Source organism: Microtus ochrogaster, chromosome 1 (genome assembly GCF_000317375.1).
Source record: "Microtus ochrogaster isolate Prairie Vole_2 chromosome 1, MicOch1.0, whole genome shotgun sequence".
NCBI lineage: Eukaryota > Metazoa > Chordata > Mammalia > Rodentia > Cricetidae > Microtus > Microtus ochrogaster.
In genome coordinates, this window is record NC_022009.1 from 118,337,481 (window position 1) to 118,356,295 (window position 18,815).

An 18,815-nucleotide genomic window follows, 5' to 3' on the forward strand; every position below is an offset into this window, starting at 1 on the left:
TATTGTTGAATGTGTATAAATATTCTATTATCTTAAACTTGAAATATTTCAAATGTAATAAAGTATAAAAATCATACCATCTTTAAATGTTTCAGAGGAAAAATCTTAGTAGAAATACTTATTGCAACAATCTTAACACTCTCTAACGACGTATAAATAATATATATGTAGCTTAATCTCCTACAAACTGCATATATGAGATAAATATTAAGTATTTATTGAAGATTTAAATAACATTTGGACTAACTGCTTAAAAGTACCAAGCTAGACTTAAGCAAAGACACATTAAATAATAAACCTTAGAACATCAGAAAAATTTAAAGTAACTCTTTTGACAATACTCTGAGACAATAGACTGATAAATATATGAATGAGTAAAAAGCTACATACATAATTCAGAGCTACTGAATGTATTTTATTGTAATAGTGTGGCACTGTGAGAAATTATTGTTTTCCAGACAAAAATTTAGCCTACTATATTTTTAAAAACGCTTTTAATCTTGTATCATACTCAAAGCAGGTAAAATATTATCTTAAAACCCTCAAATGTAACTTTTATGAAGGGCAGAAAAAGTTCCCCAAACCCCCTTCCCTCAAGAAGGTTGCACTAAACCGGGCAATGGTGGCACATGCCTTTAATCCCAGCACTCGGGAGGCAGAGGCAGGCGGATCTCTGTCAGTTCGAAACCAGCCTGGTCTACAGAGCTAGTTCCAGAACAGGCTCCAAAACCACAGAGAAACCCTGTCTAGAAAAACCAAAAAAGAAGGTTGCACTAAATCCTGGTATAACCACGAACTAAGAAAACCGAAGAAGCATGATGACAGGTCTAGCGAAGCCTTGGCTCCAGTCCTTCGACGACCCCAGCCATTTGACTGTATTCTCAGTTGAATGTGTAAGCTGACTTCCAGTGTTGGTGTCCTTGGTCATAGGCAAGAGAAATAACTGAGTAAAAATCAAATATATCTAAGGGAAGAATAGCATCCATTAAAAGTTTCATCCATGTTTATATTTTGTTATAATGAATCTTGTTTTTAAAAAGCAAGGCAGTGGCACGTTTTCTAAAATGCTGAGCTACACAGAAATTTTGCTGTAAAAGAAATTAAGTCCTTTAAATTTCTACAAGGAAACTACTTCTCTAGACTTTAGAGATCTCCAAGAAAAAGGACCTTTCTATATTTACATTAAGCTTCTGGCATTAACTCCTTTATACCTCTTCTAAATTCATTTAGAAATTCCTCTATCTTTCAACTGGCTATGAGGAAGGAAGCAAATGCTCCATCCATTTCTTTTTGTCCCTAGCATGGCACTAGAGGCACTATGCCTGTATTCATTCATTCATTCTGCAAATACTTACTGATTACTCACTGCTAAATAGTTTAAGAGGAAGCAGACTAAGCCATAACACATGAGAATGCCTTGCCCAGACAACTTTTAGTAGGATGATAAGATATTAGGAAATCAGTAAAGAAATAGTAATTTCCTATTCTGACAACAGAATTCAGAATAAGGGAAAGATAGAGCAGGAATCTACTCCAGTTTGGGGAAGGAGAATTTAGAGTAAGCCAGGTTTTGAAGATATCAACCACACTGGGAGATGGGAGATGAAACAGGACAGGTAAAGAGCTGAAAGTGTAAAATGGTCCCCAAATCAGGAAGTATCTTAGATTAGAAAATCAATAACTAAGGATAAGGTTGGAGCCATTCAGGAAGTAGGGAAAAACTGGTGGGATTAAAAAGTGTAAGACTAAGAGGGTCATGCATCTAAACATTGGTGATGGCCAGTCTTTTTCTTACATAAAATAATCAAAGTTTTGAACATAATATTAAAGGTCCATAGTCAAAAGACCTGGACTATAACCTGATCTGTTACAGGTCATATGACCTTGGGCAAGTTCCTAACCCAACCCAAGCCTTTTCCACTCTCTGTATCCACTGAATCACTCTAACAACTGAGACTACAAAGATAAACAATATATAGCTCCTGCTCTTATAGTCTAGCCTTTAAGAGAGAAACAGCAATAAAAGGAAGACCACCAAAACCTTGCAAAGGATGATGTCTGAAAGTTGATGCAAAGCTACTTTTATTGAGAAGAAATGAGGGCCCTGGGAGCTGAACAGTACAGGTATAAAGCTAGGAAGCTCTAGCTAGCGACGGAAAGATTTTTAAATACAGCAATAACATCATTCTTCTCAGCACAACCATGGCACTGAACATCGCAATTACAATGGACTTCAGAACAGACACATTTAGAACAGTCAAAAACTAGTTTTTTTTTTTTTGTTTTCTTGTTTTTGTTAAAAAAAAAATCCCCTCCAGGGGGCTAGGGAAATGGTTCCACGATTTAGAGCACTGGCTGTTCTTCCAGAGGACCCGGGCTCAATTCCCAGCACCCACAAGGCAGCTCACAACTGTCTGTAGCTCCAGTTCCAGGAGATCTGACACCTTCACACCAAAGTACATAAAATAAAGTTAAAAAAAAATTACAAAAAATCCTCTCCATAGCTACGTGCCAGTTGAAACGCATGCCATCTTTCCCAGCAAACAGCAAATGTCACAGTCATCTAGAAAATATATTTGCATGCTTGTTTTCCCAGCACTGACTTATACATGGCTCACTCAAACCAAAGCACCCTTTTAATCTGCTGCAAAAGCCATTAACCCCATATAAGTTTCCTTTGTTTGGTTGCTTCTTCCTTACTTTGTAATGTTCTAGTCATGATACTGTGTTTTTCCATTGGTTTTCTTACCCTACCTCTCCGTTTACTTTTAAAGTTACAGTAAAACAAGACCATATTAACTTGAACCATAGAGGAACAAGATTCTTCTGATGCCAGAAAAGTTTTGCATTAAAAAAAAAAATCAAACAAATCGTTAATAACCATGGCGAGCAAAGCAATTCGAAATATGGCATATTTATTTACAGTATATAATGTGTATTCAATATTCTAATTTATATAGTATGCCTACTAACTGTATATGTGCATGTTTATGGACATAATCTTAGAAAGAAATCTTGACCTCAATAAAACTACAATTCTATTTAAAACTGCCTAATAATATCCATCACCTATAATTAGTCACTTGTTTGAAACAAGTGCATTGCTTTTTACTCAATATAGAGGCATCATTTTTTCATCCTTTGAAATTAAGAATGAATTAAGTCACAGATGATGCCTAGGAGAAAGCATACAAGCGCCTGTTTTTACTACTTACACATGGAGTGAAGAAAATGAGCGAACATTAAAAATCTCAGACCAAAAATAAGTCATTGCTGGTAATGACCATGTTATCACTTCTCCACGATTCTGCACTGAACCTTTCACTTAATAAAAACTTTAAAATGTGTAAAACAAGTTTCGTGAAAGTTTCACACGCACTTTAATCTTAGTCGAAGAAAATAAAAAAGGACTATTCTCTGAAAGGCAATACTAAACTTCTTGCTAAATATTATCTACCCTTTAAAAATGGAGCGTGGAAATTAAGTGTTATCATTTAGTATGACTCAGAAAAAGGGGAAAATATTTAACGATCCTTTCTGTTCTAGCCAAACGTTAGAGGGGTTGCTTTGGGAAGGCTTTCATTTCACTCCACCGCCAACAAACCAACTCTTCACCTCCGGAGCGTTTCTGAGAAACACACACTCCTCTTAGAGCACTACCAACGACCTCCCCACTTTCTTTCTCAGCAGACAGCTCTGGTCAGAACCTGGACTTTCTGGGGACCAGATTCTGAAGATCTGTGTGACCTTGGGCACGTCATTTATTTCTTTAGTTTCCCCACGAGCATCCCAAAGTGAAAGCGTTTTGTGGGCACAGTTCCGAAGTAAAGCCATCTGACGTCTGAGAGCGAAGAGAGACAAACCTTGCGAGTTCAAAATTAGCTCCTTAGACAGGCCACATCAGGAAACTGGAACTGAGTCGCAACTGTCAACACGGGCTCTCCTCTTCCCCCCAAAGGGCATAACCCCAGTCCCGGCGGCAGCCGACCGCAGGGCTCCGACGCTCGCTCCAGGCCCTGCACAGCTCCAGCCTCACCTGCCGGGGACCCCACCCCAGCACATCCGCCCCCTCGGCCGCCCGCAGGGCACCTGGGAGGCCGACCTCACCCTTCCCCTTTGCCCGCACCCACAGAGGACTTCCTGGAGGTGCCGGGCCGGGTCGGGCAAGCGGCATTTACAAACCAGCTTTACGCAGCTCGCGTAGAGACCTCGCTGACGCCCAGAGGGCCCCGCTCCCCGCCCGTCCGCCCGCCCGCCCGCCGGCCAGAGCCCAGTCCCGGCGCCTCCGCCTCGGCCTCCGCCTGATCCCGGGCCGCCCTGGCCGCCCGCGGAGCCGTGCGGACCCGAACCGAGAAACCTCGCCTTACCGGCAACTGAGGCACGGACTTCACTTCCCACCTTTGGAGCCCTCTTCAACTCCCGGATCAATTCACTCCGGCGACGCCGGAAGGACCCGAGAGGAACCAGGCGTTGTCCGGAATCCTGCCCAGCAGGAGCCGCGCAAGGCCCGATGGGCATTCGTAGTTCCGCCTGCCGTTTCCGTCGGCACTTCCTGCTATCCTAGGACCACATTTCCCAGAAGGGCGCGCGAGAACGCCTAGGGCGATGGGTGGGGACTCGGCTAGCAAATCAGAGCAGAGTTCCCTGCCTTTACAGTAGGAAGGGAGACGGAGAGAGGGAGAGCGCCCAGAAACGGAGGAAGGGCGGGGCCGGCTCTCACCTGAACCAATCCGAATGCAAAGCCGGCCCTCGGACGCCGCGCCCACCGATGGGCGGGGCTCACGGATGGGTGGAAAGGAAAAGGGCGGGGGACCGAGGTGGGGGAGCTACCACTGGCCGCCCGGCTGGGTGCTGGGTGGGCGGCCGAGGAAACCTCTGGGGACCGGAGGGGTGGAGGAGAAGGGAGGGTGAGGTGTGGGCTCGGCTGGGGCTGGGGCCGGGGCAGCACGATCGCCCCCCCAGGACAGCCCACCCCGGTGTGCACCGGGCCAGCCGATGAGTGGGCTGAGCCGGACCTGCGGGAGCGAGCGCCAGGTGCGACGCCGGGTTGGAGGGGGGCGGCTGGAGAAGCGGCCGCTGAGAGACCCTCACTTCGCGCCGCCTGCAGCAAGGGCTGCGCAAACGGCAGAGGGAGGAGCCGGAGCCCGAGGTTTGGCCAACTAGACGAGGGAAAGGCGGAGCTTGAGCCTCAGGAGGAGCCTGGGCTCAGCCTGCTCGGTAGTTTCCCCGGAGAGAGGCAGGAGCAGCATCCCGAGCGATCGCAACCCCGCCGAGCATCCTCTCCAGTATCCCGAGCCCGGGATTGCACGGGTGCGGGAGGTAAGCGTGGGTGCCCCTGGCCAGCGCCGGGCACACCACCCCGGGGTGAAAGGCATCTGACAATAGGAACGCCGGGGAAGAGCTGGAAAAGTGCTATGTTGGTTTAAGATAGCGGTGCAAACCCTTTCAGGGAAACGATGTACAATTTTTGGACTTTAGTAGGGAGAAAAAAAAGCCAAAGGTAACTCCGTCTGAGCTATTAAGGGCGCGGTTAGTGGTTTTGTTTTGAGTTGCACCATTAAAACTGCCCTGGGAGATCGCAAGATTGAAGAAAGCCCTGTTAATTGAGAACCAGGTAGACGACGTCTAGGTAGGTGCATAGCTGGTAAAAAATCAAAAATGCTATTGATATAGAATGACTTCGGAACTATTTCAATAGGAAAACAACTTTATGCTCTTCAGTACCTGCCGCTTGTGTTGGCTTATCAGATTGTTCTGGTACGGACCTGTTATCCAGGGCAATTGTATTTCAGATTCCCGGGATTGCAAAAGATCTGGATTACAGAAGCCAATAATGAGATAGAATGGGTTCGGGTTGAGCCTATCATTAGTGTAACTTTTACCCCAATAATGAGAAAATAAATTTAAATAGGCGGTTAGTTCCCTTTCCTTGCTGCTGGCGCTGGAATATTGAAACAAAGACCTGGATTCAGCCTACAACAGGAACATATGGTGTACTTCATCGCTGCTGCTTATTCTCTCGTTTGTGTCCGGCAACGTTTGTTGATCTTTTTAAAACAGGAGTCCAAGGGAAGCTGTGTGGAAGAGGTTTCCTCTGTTGAAGAGAGCAGGTGTAAAATGATAACTTTTAGTATGTTATAATGGGTTCCGATTGCAGAGATATATCGTATCATATAATAATACTTCATTCTCATCGTTTGTATACTTTTTAAAATGCAAGTGTAATAACTATGGGTGGAATTATGCAGTAATCCTTGGTGAAGGTAATAGTCGTCCCTACCTCTGGGTAACTAGGACAGATTACAGCCTTTTTCATTTTGAAAAAGTAGTAAGAGTCTATCATCTTAGTTCATTTTTTTGTCTTTACACAGTGCCCCAGATTAAAAATCTATTAATCACAGTACCATATTGCATCATATTCTTCTCTGAGATGCCTTTATTGTGACAGTTGACTGCTCCATAGGGTGTCAGAATACTTTAGATTTTTTTTCTTTTTAAAAAAAGAATGGCCAATAAGGTCCAGTAACAACCTTCTTTTTTCTTCTGTTGTCGTGCTGTTCTGATTTTCTTTAGGATTTGGACTTCTGTTTTGTGATGCACAGAAAAATGCCTTTTTTAAAAATGAAGTGGCTCAAAGGTATTCTCTCCATGGTTTAGGCTTCAGTCCCGCAGAGTGCTGGTATTAATGAGAAATCTACATCACTAAGTTAATTTAATCCTTCCCTCCCACATTCTCACATGCCAAAGAACTGTGGGCACAGAAAAAAAATCTTAAATAAAAATAAACACCAACAAAAATATCTAGGCTGAGAGTGAGCAGATCAGGTAAGTATGAGAAGAAGCAAAGATGTTGTAGGACAGCAAAAGCAGCAGAAGCCACTGAACTCTGCAGCCACAGTCTGCTGGATGCTGGCTTTGGTACCCTCCTGGAGACCTGTCAGTTGATGTAGCCAGCTAGCTGATGTGGTCCCCAAACCATGACTGGGGGTGAGAAAATACAGTCTGGCAGTTTAGTAACTCTTGGATAGGATCCTGCTTGCCCTTGTTATTTGTGATGTAGATGCATAGTCCTGAGTCAGAGTCTTAGCTGTGAAGGCGCCACTGCCGGTTCCTTTGGAAGCCGAATACCTGTTGTCTCTAGGTCATTCCCTGCACACAGTAATAATAGTCATGATAATAATATACATAATATTAATATGTTACATGACTAGCAGAAGTTCTTTCATAGCCTTTACTGGGAGGACCCTTTGAAAGAATTTTTGATGGAAATCAGCCAGAAACCAAGAAAATGGATAGAAGATAATTGACACAAAGCGTCTGAAATGGAGATGCATGTTGAAGCTTCCCCAGCTATGTGCATCGCTGGTCTGAGATGTCATAAGGCTACAGTGTCATTAAGAAAGAATGAAACTGTGATTTTAAAGGACCCGATCTTTCCTTCGGATCCTTTTAAGAATTCATTGGAAGAGACTGGGTTCCTGAGTCACTTGGGGAGTAAGAAGACCATATTTCTATATGACAGCAAATCATTAACAAAATCATACTTGGACAGTATCTTTCACCTTGAACTCTTCATCCAGTTTTGTTGATGTTCACATTCTATTTCAGTTCATCAGAAATGTCTTCTGGGTTAGTGTTGGGAGAGGCCGCTCCATTTGTATCATTTCACTTTATATAAATTCATCTAGCAGCTGGGATTGAAAAGCAGATTATTTTTCCTGCTCTTCTCACTTTTTATGGTCTGCATATGCCTAGCTATGAGTGAGTGTATGGTCTGATGAAAAATATAGACGGCAGAGTGCAGACTGTCTCTCTGTATCGGAATTACTCGGAAGGGACTCCTTTAGCCAGAAGACTTGGTTAATTTCAAAGAGGGTTAGCTCTCGGATCACTCTTTAATTTAAAACTCCAACTTGTAAGCCTACTGAGTAAGGGTAAATTGATTGGAATACATTTCTAGCAGAAGGTTTGGTGGCTGTCATTGACGCAACAGGAGAAGGACTTTCAGGTTCAAAGTCAGATGGTATTGGTGTGGATGGGAGACAGGGAGAGAGATTTTAAAAATGCTTCAGAAGGCTACCCATGGCACGAGAGAAAAGATGCTTGATGTTTTGGGTTAAATTCATGTAAGAGAGTACAGTCTTCCTTTCTCAGCCACAAATTTCTGCAGACCTACATCCGTAATGCAGACATTACGTTTTTACGCTGTGAGTCAGTCACTAAGTCATTAATACATTAAATTTTGAACAGTTCAGGTTTGTAAAGGAAGAACAAATCCATCATGGTATTGTTTGGACAAAATTTCTAAAAGAAATGAAAACTAAAGTGAAGTTTATTCCCTTTAACTAAGCTACATAGACAGACAATCAATAAAATAAGAACCAATAATTTTGATTTTTACAAAACTTCCTCAGGTTAAATACTGGTTTGGGGATCTAGAGCAATTTCTGTTCAGATAAGGATTTGATTTGCTCTTTAAATCTTACAGCTAATATTTTCCATATTTCATCCTTAAAATCTGGGTCATTGTGCTTTTTCTGCTGTTATAGGATGTATAAATAATCATTTTCTTGCATGTAGAACATTATATTTTTATTGTCACTCTCAGTCCTGGGAGTTGAAGCTAGGTCCTCCCTCAGGTGTGTTAGGTAAGCACTCTACTACTGAAATATTAACTTATTAAGTCTGGGATTTGAAATTTTCTCAGGCTTTGCTGTGGTTTGGTTTGATAGGATGTTATTAAATTACTTAGGCTACTCTTGAAATTTTGATCCTGCTGTCTCCACTTCTCCAGGAGGCGTGGGTCTAGAAGCTAGAGGATGAGGCTGTCCAGGCCAGCTGCATCCTTCTTAGCTCCTGTTGCTGTTGAGCAAATTCTATCAAGGTCAGCAGAAGGAAGCCACACTGTGACCACCAGCTTAGTCAGACATGTTGTCCAGTACTGTAACTTAGACAGTGAGGTATTTGTGCTTTCATAGATAAGACAGTCGGTCCCACCGAATGGTTACTGTGTAAGTTAGTTACTCTGAAAATGCCTTTGTTCTCATGTGTTGACTCGAGCCAGATTTGATTCACTTTGTGGGCTGCAAAATTTCATCTACAGTTTTGGGTGGCCACATTTCTAAATTCGTTCCAGAGGTAGGGACTATGGTTGAGAGGCATGGCTCTACCAGAAGACGTTCCCAGGGTGAATATTTCCCAGCCAGGGAAGCCGGTGGCTCATCCATTGGCCATCGAGCCTCCGAGGAAGACCTTTGCTAATATCTTCCTTTTAAAACTGAATTTCATTGTGTAAAGTCTGAATTTGTTCTTCAGTTTCTCTAGTTATTTTTTTCTACCCTACCCGCAGAAGGAGGAAAGAGGTCCTCCTGTATTATTTAAGCATTTGTAGAGTTGGGTGTTAGATACTTTTGACTTGACATTTTAGAAAAATATAATATGGTTTGTGTCAGAATTAAAAATGTAGTAAGTTTTTTATCTTTTGTTACTAGACACTTGGTGAATGCTAGTTAATTGTAAATAATTCTTTGATAATGAAATTAATAACAGCAGCTATTTAGCAGTGTTTGCACTTAGTCAACATTTGCTAATATGCTGATGAGAATAAATTAGCTTGGAAATGAGGATTAATCCTCCCTATTCCTTTGACACTCTCCTGCTTATTACTGTGCTCCGGGCTGTTCACTGGGTTCATAACTGTTTTGCTCATTGGATATTGAAGATATTTCAGACTAATACTGAGCATCATTGGCTTTTATATGTATGTTAAAGAGCCTTATACATAGGCCATATTTAATAGTGGTAGTATGTTCAGCTATTTGCTAAGCTTATTAGATCATTTATGAACAAGTTCACTTTGCTTAACATTTCATTTAACACTGAATACAGCCCTCTGCCCCAACAGTTGTCTGTACTAAGAATAATCATTGCTGTCTACTGTTGAATTTTGGAGTGAATACAGCAAATCCTGTCCTTAACCTCAGCCTAACATGCTATATATGCTGTAGTTAGGAATTCATTGCTGGATGCCAGTTAAAGCCCTTCAACTTCTTGCCTCCCTAATTCTTTCATTTTAAAGATATCTTAGCTTATACTACCCCCACATACATGTGTTTGTGTCCATGTGCATGTATTTTTTCTTACCTATAAAAATATTGAAAAATTAGATGCAAATAATATGAGGCTTTATCTCATCTAAAATCAGAATTTAGTCCTTAAAATAGAACATTTGTTCTGTTTTGGCAAAGTGGCCAAAAGTAAAAATGGCCAGAGTAAAAATGACATATGTGTTTGTTACCTTGGTGTTGTCACCAGGAAGGGAGAAGTTCTGAGGCCTTGCTCAGTTCTGACCTTCATTACTTGGCTGTGGAAGCTTGTATAAGCTGTCAACTCAACTACTGTTTGAGCCCCTTTGTGATTTAGCCTCTGAGTCTTGTGCTGCGAGCTCCTTACTGGCTTGTAATTAATGTGGTAAGGCAGGCAGAGAATTTACTCTGCCTTAATAAGCTCATTTTTAAAAGTGTATTTATTGTTTTTCTCAGATGTATCTGAACCAGCGTTTTCAGTAACTAGCTAACTGGTCCGGGCTAAGATGTTAGTGAGCACCTCTCAAGTGTCATCCATCTCTTTCCTAGCACCTTGTTTGGATTATTGGTTTTCTGTTGTTTTGAAATGAGAAGACCTCACTGGGAAAGTTCTCATATTTTCCTCCACTTGACCTTACCCAGAAATATAAGAAATGATTGATATATTGCCTGTACTTAATTTCTTTTATCCTATATTTTAAGATAGCATTTCATGTACCCCAGACTGGCCTGATACTCAATATATGTCCAGAGATGACCTTCAATCATGATCCTCCTGTCTTGACCTCCCAAGTGCTGGGTTTATAAGTTTAGGCCATCACACAGCTGCCCTTTGTTTGATAATCTAAGTTTTGTTGGGTTATAGGTGTTTCAACACTGTTTGAGTTGAAGAAGTAATTTATTTTTTCCATCTCTTAGTAGGATGCTATTATGAAGTATAATATGCAGTATCATGTTATTACTTACTTGCCACTCACTTGAATTAAATTAGTTATTGAAGCATTTAATTATTGTACCCCTCACAGAACACTTTGAAATCCTTGACACAAACAGTGTCTATGAGGTATGTTCAGCCCTCTAGTTAAGAAGCCTCTCTCTAGTTACTGACATAGATTATTTAATTGCTTACCTGTATTAAATCATTTATTCTATCTTGAAAGCAGTTTAACTCATGAATGATCAGTCCTCTACCATGTACTACCACATGAAAGTTGAATGGAATATTCCCACGGCCACATACCAATGTTGTATTTTTTGTTTCAGGTAACTCAGGAAACTTAAAAAGTTATGAGGTCTTACCCAAAAGGTGCATACATGAACTCTGTCAGAAAAGGGCTTTGGTTTATTTCCTGTATTTAATGTTTCTGTGTTCCTATGAAGAACTAGAGCCGTTGAACTGGTTCAGCGGGTAAAGGTGCTGGCTGCCAAGCCTCATGACCTGGTTTGAGTCTATGGGCTTCACATGGTAGAAGAGGACTGACTGCTGAGAACTGCCCCCTCCTACATACATGCAGATATACACATACATACATGTTTCCACATATATAAGGCATATATGCCATATAAAACGATAAAGAATTAATAAGAGATACTGGGATAGAATTTTTTGAGGCCGGTCTCACTAGCTCCTGCTGCTCCCTAGCTTGCTGCATACCAGGGCTGACCTTGAGATCCCCTCTTCCTCCATCTCCCCACAGTGTGAGGGTTATAGGCTTGTTCTATCCGGGCCTGGCAACTGTTCATGGTCCACAAAATAAAAAAGCAGATTAGATGATTTAGAAATGGAGAAATAGGGAGGGGGAGAAGGGTGGGAGGAGGGGGAGAAGGGTGGGAGGAGGGGGAGGGAGGTGGGAGGCTGGGAGGAGGCGGAAACTTGTTTTTTTTTTTTCCTTTTCTCAATAAAAAAAAAGATGAAATAAAAAAAAAAGAAATGGAGAAATAGTAACAAATTCACCAGTTGGTGTATGACATTTTATCTGGCTGGTATTTGTCACCCGTGCTACACCTGTGACTGATGTTATCTTGACCTCTGTTTTGATTGGCATTCACTTGAGTGGATAGTAGTTTTAAGGGGGAGGGCATGTTGGGTAAATTATTTAAAAGTCAAATGCATTTACACTAACAACAAAAGCATGTTAAGGCTGGGCGGGTGGCTTGGCGGGTAAAGGACTCACTAAGTTATTTTGAGGACAAATTTCATATCCGCAGTGCCCACATGAAACTGAGAGCTTTGTAGGTCTGTAATCTCGCTATTCCTTCTGCAAGATGGGAGGCAGAGGCAGAAGAACACCCACCCTAGGCCGCCTGTGGTACGGTGAGAAGCCCTGTTGTAAACAATCCAAGGTCATCTGTCTATGCAGGTCCTTCCCTAGGCTCTGTGGCACACAGTGCCTGCCTCCCCCTCCTTCCCACCATCCACCGCCACCACACACACCCATTTAAAGAAGGCAGATCAGCTCATAGAAATGTAAAACCAAATATTTTCAGGTGTAGTGGCCATGCTATTAATCCCAACATTCTAGAGACAGAGGCAGGCGAATCTCTGTGAGTTGGAGGCCCCAGCCTGGTCTGCATAATGAGTTCCAGGGCTACATAGTAAGACCCTGTATCAAAAAAAAAAAAAAAGCAAAATCCAAAGAACTGTATTCCCAATATGTTGGCCAAGTATTTAAGAATTTTAAAACAAATGTCTCAATTACAAATGCTTTCAGCTACAAGTTTTAGGCAAAACGATATAAAACAATAGAATTTATTTTACATTCCTACTTTATTTATTTACGTATTTATTGATTTTAAGAGCAGCAATCCAGGTGAGTAGATGTTGGTTTTTCTATAGAGGCTCAACATTGTCAGGTTCTTTGACCCAGCAATTGCTCACATTTTGGTGTAAGGTAAACCCTTTACCCATCTGTTGAGGTATCAGGTTCCAGTCCAAGGATGGAAGAATGGGTGATGAAGCTTTGAACCAAGAGATAAAGTTTTCCTAAAGGCCTCCAGCAGATACCTGCTGTGCACTCACTGACCACAGCCTGTTGTTGCTACAACCTCAAAGGAAGACGGGGTATCAGGGACTTTTGGTATATGAAGCAAAGGGATGGGGGATGGAACATGACCTAGGGGTAACTTTGAGTAATGGTAGCCAGATGATTCATTCAAATCATGTTAGCTTTAAATTTTAATTTTTTTTTATTTTTTTTGGTTTTTTGAGACAGGGTTTCTCTGTGGTTTTGGAGCCTGTCCTGGAATTAGCTCTTGTAGACCAGGCTGGTCTCGAACTCACAGAGATCCGCCTGCCTCTGCCTCCCAAGTGCTGGGATTAAAGGCGTGCACCACCACCACCGTTTTTTACTCACATTCTTAGAAACTCAGTGCCTTCCCCAACGCCCATCTGGTACATTAGCAACGTTTACCTTTCCCACACCAACTTTCATCTGGGTAATTAGCAAATTTCAAGTTACTGGGTAAAGGGAATCCTCAAAGGCTGTGGGCATCTCTCTCCAGAAAGCTACCTAGCAGCAATCTAGTTCCTTTTCTGCAGTTTCTCATCATGACAGTCTGTAAAATTTGATGATTATATTGTAATCTGCCTTAATCCTGAAAATATTTAGGAATCTATTTATATGACTGCATTCAATAATATGGGTCTGTAGGGCATGGTGATGCACACCTATCATCCTAGTATTCAAGAGGCTAAGGTAGAAGGGTTATGAGTTTGAAGCCTACCTAAGCTCCATGGCAAGACAGTAACTTATCGAATGAATAAATAAATAATAATCCTCGATATTAAGATTGCTTTTAAGGAGTTGGAGGTTTGCTATGCTGCCTGACAAAACAAAATAAGCAATTGCTCCTTAGAGGGAAGTCCTATAGAATTTATCACCATAGAAAATGATGTTATCCACTTCTAAAACATAGGATGTTGCCAATGTCTGTGCGGTGATCACTACCTGCAGGGTGACTCATCTGTCCAGTGACAGATCTCAGGCTTAAGAATTGTGATGAACTATTCTCTCAGATGGAAAAGCCCAAGGAGAATTCCAGAGGGAAGAAATGAAAACAAGTGTTACTAAACATTTCACCTTAACTTAAAGATTTAATTTCACTAATGATGCCAAACGTTCTTGGCCATATCGGTGTTGTACTAATTTTAATCTTTGTATTCTTTACCCCCATTTTATTTACCTATCTGGTTCCCTTATGAGAGTGGCTTTGGGGGAGGGGGCAAGATTCCCAGTTAATGACCATATGTTTCTAAACTCTTAGTCATAGAGTAACATGGGGTTGGGTACTATAGGAAAATAAAAAGATAATTTACTGCTTGTCATAATATGTCAACATAGTTTACAGAAAAGGCAGCATGCAACACAATCACATGATTCCTTTTAAACCATTTTACTCTTACTTCTAAGAAAGCATTTTTATTCTTTAAAAATTGATTCTCATGGTTTCCTAAAATTTTTAATAAAGTAATTTTAAAAACGGAATCATAATGGTACCAGTATTAGAAAAATAAAGATTAATATGAGGTGCTGTGACTATAGAGCAACAGATTATATAGCCTTAATGTAGTAGGCCAATCGTTAAAGAAAAACTGAAAACTCAGAACTAGAAAATCTGAATACAGACTCAAAAAGCAAAGATCTACAAGCAAGCAATATTGTAAAATAATCTGTAACAAAGTGGAATTTAATCCAGATTACTGTAACATAAAATTAAACCACAACCACCCTGTAAAGATATATATATATATTTTTTATATAGAATCCATAATATTTTCATAGTGACATTTAGCAACCTAAGATGATAATTTTCTCTTCTTTTTTCTTTTACTTTATTATAAAAAACTAACTTTGATATAAGTTTAAAAAGTCACACCAAAATTATCCAGACCCAAATAACCAAATAACTTGGTTAACCTGTAAGCAGATACAATTGGAATTCAAATGGGAATCTGAGAAGGTTCACATTAAATTTATGTGCATACACCCACCACCAAAAGAAAATAAAATCCGTGCTGGAATTAAAACTAGAAAAGCATACAGACTCGCATATCCTTGTACATTGCCTGCACTCCTTCCTCAATTCCTTCTATTTGCTTCTCTTCATGGTACACTGTACACATAATGTCTATTTACATATGTATTACATATACTGTTGTTCAGATTCCACATATGAGATGGACTTATCAGGTTTTTGCAGAATTCTACAAATTTCAGTGCTAAAGTTGTATGTAATTCTGCAGGACTAAATGTAGTTTCTTAGTATCTGGAATAAGGCAAGAATATAGAACCACTCAATTATGTTCACTCCTGTAATGAAGAAACTGGAGAAGGCAAATAAAGAACTTCTTGACTAGAAACAAATAATGAAACCCATACTGAGAGTTGAAATGAATTATATATAGAGACAACCCCAATGCACACACACAGAGAGTGTGAGACCTTGGAACACACAGCTCTAAATGGAATGTGTCCATCAAATCCTCACAGAGCTCAGGGAATTCCCAAGAAGAGGAGGCAGAAAAAAGTGTAGGAGCCAGAGAGGATGGAGGACATCAGAAGAACAAGTCCATCTGAATCAACTAAACAACATACAAATAAAGTCACCGAGATTGAAGCAGCAAGCACAGGGCCTGCACAGTTCTGCAACAGGTCCTCTGTATGTGTAACAAATTTCAGTTTGGTATTTTTATGGGACTCCTAAGTGTTCGTATGAGCAAGTTTCTGATTCTTGAGCCTACCCTTGGGCTCTTCTGTTGGTTTGCCTTGTTTTTGTTTTATTTTATATTTTATTTTCTAATATTTTGTTGTTATCTCTTAGAAGCCTATTTTTTTTCTAATGCAAGACAAAAGAGATCATGATGGGGGGATGTGGGGAGGAACTTAGAGAAGTAGAGGGAGGGAAACTTAATCAGGATGTATTGTATGAAAAAGAATCCATTTTCAACAATTGGAAAAGATAACATTATTGGAAATTTGAGAAATCAAATGGGAAATCAAAATGAGGAACTGACAATAGAATAGCTTAAATTAAAAGGATGAGTAACAATCATTGGCAAAATTTGACAAAATTGAACTCTGTTCTGGCCTCTGAATTTTAGGCTTCACACAGCCACTTTGATAAACACTTTGACCATTCCTCAGAATGTTAACTACAAAATTAGCATGTGACCCCAGTAATAACACTGTACCTGTGCACCCAAGAGGATTTGGGAAACAAGTCCACATAAAAGTTGACCCATAGGCAAATTCAATGTATTTCTATACAGTGGAGTATTATTTGATCATAAGAATGAGTGAATTGTTGGCAGATGCTAACCTCTGTAACCATTCAACACATGCCCACCAAACGGCGAGATACAGTAGACCAATTTTATAGGGAATCTCTAAAAAAGGCAAATCCATAAAAACATATAATTAATGATGGGTCAGAGGGCATGGAAATTGACTGTTATTAGTGTGTTCCTTTACATCGTAAAGGAATGCCCAAAACAGACGAGATAATGATGTTTTCTTAATTTCATGAGCCTGTCTTTTAAAACTGGTTTTATATTATAAAAAGATTCTAATGTGCAGAACGAATGTGAAAGACAATTGATGCTACCCTCTGGCTTCTGTACGCACACATGCTACCCTCAATTGATTCTACCCTCTGGCTTCTGTACGCACACATGCTACCCTCAATTGATGCTACCCTCTGGCTTCTCTATGCACACATGCACATTCATGTAAACATGTACACCCACACGTGCGTACACACAAAATGGATATAGTCATTAAGCCTACCAAAGAAAAATGTAGAATAAATTTCAGGTACAGGATTATTTTAATTTTAACAACCCCTGGCCAGGAAATCTTTATCTCAACGATCAGGCAAGAAAAGACTTTGCTGTTAAATTTAAAATAAATTTATTTATCTTAAAAAATAAGATTAGTAAATTGTATTACAATGAAAGTGATTGTAAAAAAAATAGAAAAAGGCCAAAATAATGAAATTATGCAAAGTTGAATTTTGAGAAACCTCAACAGGCAGATAAAACTAGTAATAAAGAAATCATTCATGTGGCATCATTGGACTTCAGAACACGAGGCAAAATAAATGAAGATTGGTATCTTCAAAAGTAGGGTTATATATTGCAATTTTGGAATGCTAGGACAAGGCTGAACTTGAAGCAGATACACAGTAAAGGAAGTGGAAAAACTCATTCTCTTAGTTACTTTTCTTGATGGTGCAACAAATGACCTGACAAAAGCAACTGTAGAAAGTGAGAATATCTTTTGGCTTATGGTTTGAGGACATAGCCCATCATGGCAGAGAAAGTATGACTGCCGGCATTTGAGACAACCAATCACATCACATCTGTAGTCAAGAAGCAGAGAGCAATGAACACTGTTGCCCCTGTTCACTTTCTCCTACCTTGTTCTGGCCTCCAGCCCGTGGATTCGATCTGACTACATTTAGTTTGAGTCTTCCTACTTTAATGAAGCCAGCTTCAAAACTTTCTTATAAACATGGCAACAGAGCTTGTCAAATTGATGATCCTAAACCATCACAGTAAGTTTGCCATGCCCTGCGCTGCAGCACTCAGTGACAGAAGGACTTAATAGTACAGTCTGCAGGGAATCACAAAGAAGTTGTTTATGATTCTTAATTCTAAAGCTCAGCATACCTAAGAACAAAAGTAAAATTTTCTCCATTGTAATAGGGACAATGCATAACAGAAGCACAGAAAATAAGAAATAATACTTTGTTGCCCACATCGACAGGAATTGAAGATTAAAGTGGTGAAATAAGATACAAAAGTTTGCTGCTGTTTTCCTTTAAAGGCGCTTAGATCTTAGAAATAATTGGTTTGTTGTTGTTGTTGTTTTCTTTAGCAGTTTTTGGGTGTTTTGTTTTTTGAGACAGGGTTTCTCTGTGTAACAGCCCTGGCTATCCTGGAACTTACTCTGTAGACCAGACTGGCTTCCAACTCACAGAGATCATCCTGCCTCTGTCTCCCGAGTGCTCACTTACACTGTGCCACCACTTACACCTGAAAACAAATTATTATTGTGTCAAACTGTTATAGTGTCAAAAACCAGGAGCTAACACTGAGATGTTGAAAGGAAAAAAATTAATAAGAATCAGGCCGTATTTTCAGTTTCCCACAGTAGGAGAAAGAAAACTTCTCAGATTAAAGGTAGTCTCTATACCACGGAAGCAAGCGACTAGAAATGGAGTTTGGGAGTTATTTTTATGATCATGGGAAGGGTACATGTTAGGGGTTTATGATCAGATAGTTAACATACCACAAAACATGGTCATTCAGTTCTCAGAGCAATGGGAACAGGTTACAGTGTGTAATCTACAAGATTATTGAGGGAGAACCACTCAAAAGGTTGACCTCTAGCTAAGGACATAAGCAGAGTCTAACTTTTTTTTAACGAAAAAGAAAAATGGAGTCAGCTGTTCCCTAAAACAAATAAAAAACAAACTGCTACTACCTTGCTTTTAATGGGGATTAGAAATTAAATTTGATGTCAAATAAATAATTGTTATGAAATGGGTTATCTTGTGGTAGAAAAAAAAAACAATAATGTGATAATGTGCCTGGTCAGTTATATCAGATCATTAGAAAATAGGAGAAAATGTAAAAAATAACAAATTCTTTTTAAAAATTGTTTATTTAGTGTCTGGGCATAGGCGTGTGTGTGTGTGTGTGTGTGTGTGTGTGTGTGTGTGTGTGTG

General features: G+C 40.2%; 2 protein-coding genes across 5 annotated transcripts in view; one reads left to right on the plus strand and one right to left on the minus strand.

Annotated features, from left to right (window-relative positions):
• Window positions 1-4,547, minus strand: part of Pdcd10 (programmed cell death 10) — a 35,643-nt gene extending 31,096 nt beyond the window's left edge. Inside the window, exon 1 of one of the 2 annotated variants that reach the window (XM_005344111.3) lies at window positions 4,368-4,547. The gene's annotated coding sequence lies outside the window, so the exon portion shown is untranslated. Of the gene's footprint in view, window positions 1-3,863; window positions 3,918-4,367 lie in introns of those variants that run through there. The other variant, XM_026784106.1, reaches the window with a different exon arrangement.
• Window positions 4,548-4,921: 374 nt separating this feature from the next.
• The window catches only part of Serpini1 (serpin family I member 1), a 78,727-nt gene continuing 64,833 nt past the window's right edge, over window positions 4,922-18,815 (plus strand). Inside the window, exon 1 of one of the 3 annotated variants that reach the window (XM_026784185.1) lies at window positions 4,922-5,034. The gene's annotated coding sequence lies outside the window, so the exon portion shown is untranslated. The other 2 variants (XM_005344112.3, XM_005344113.3) reach the window with 2 other exon arrangements.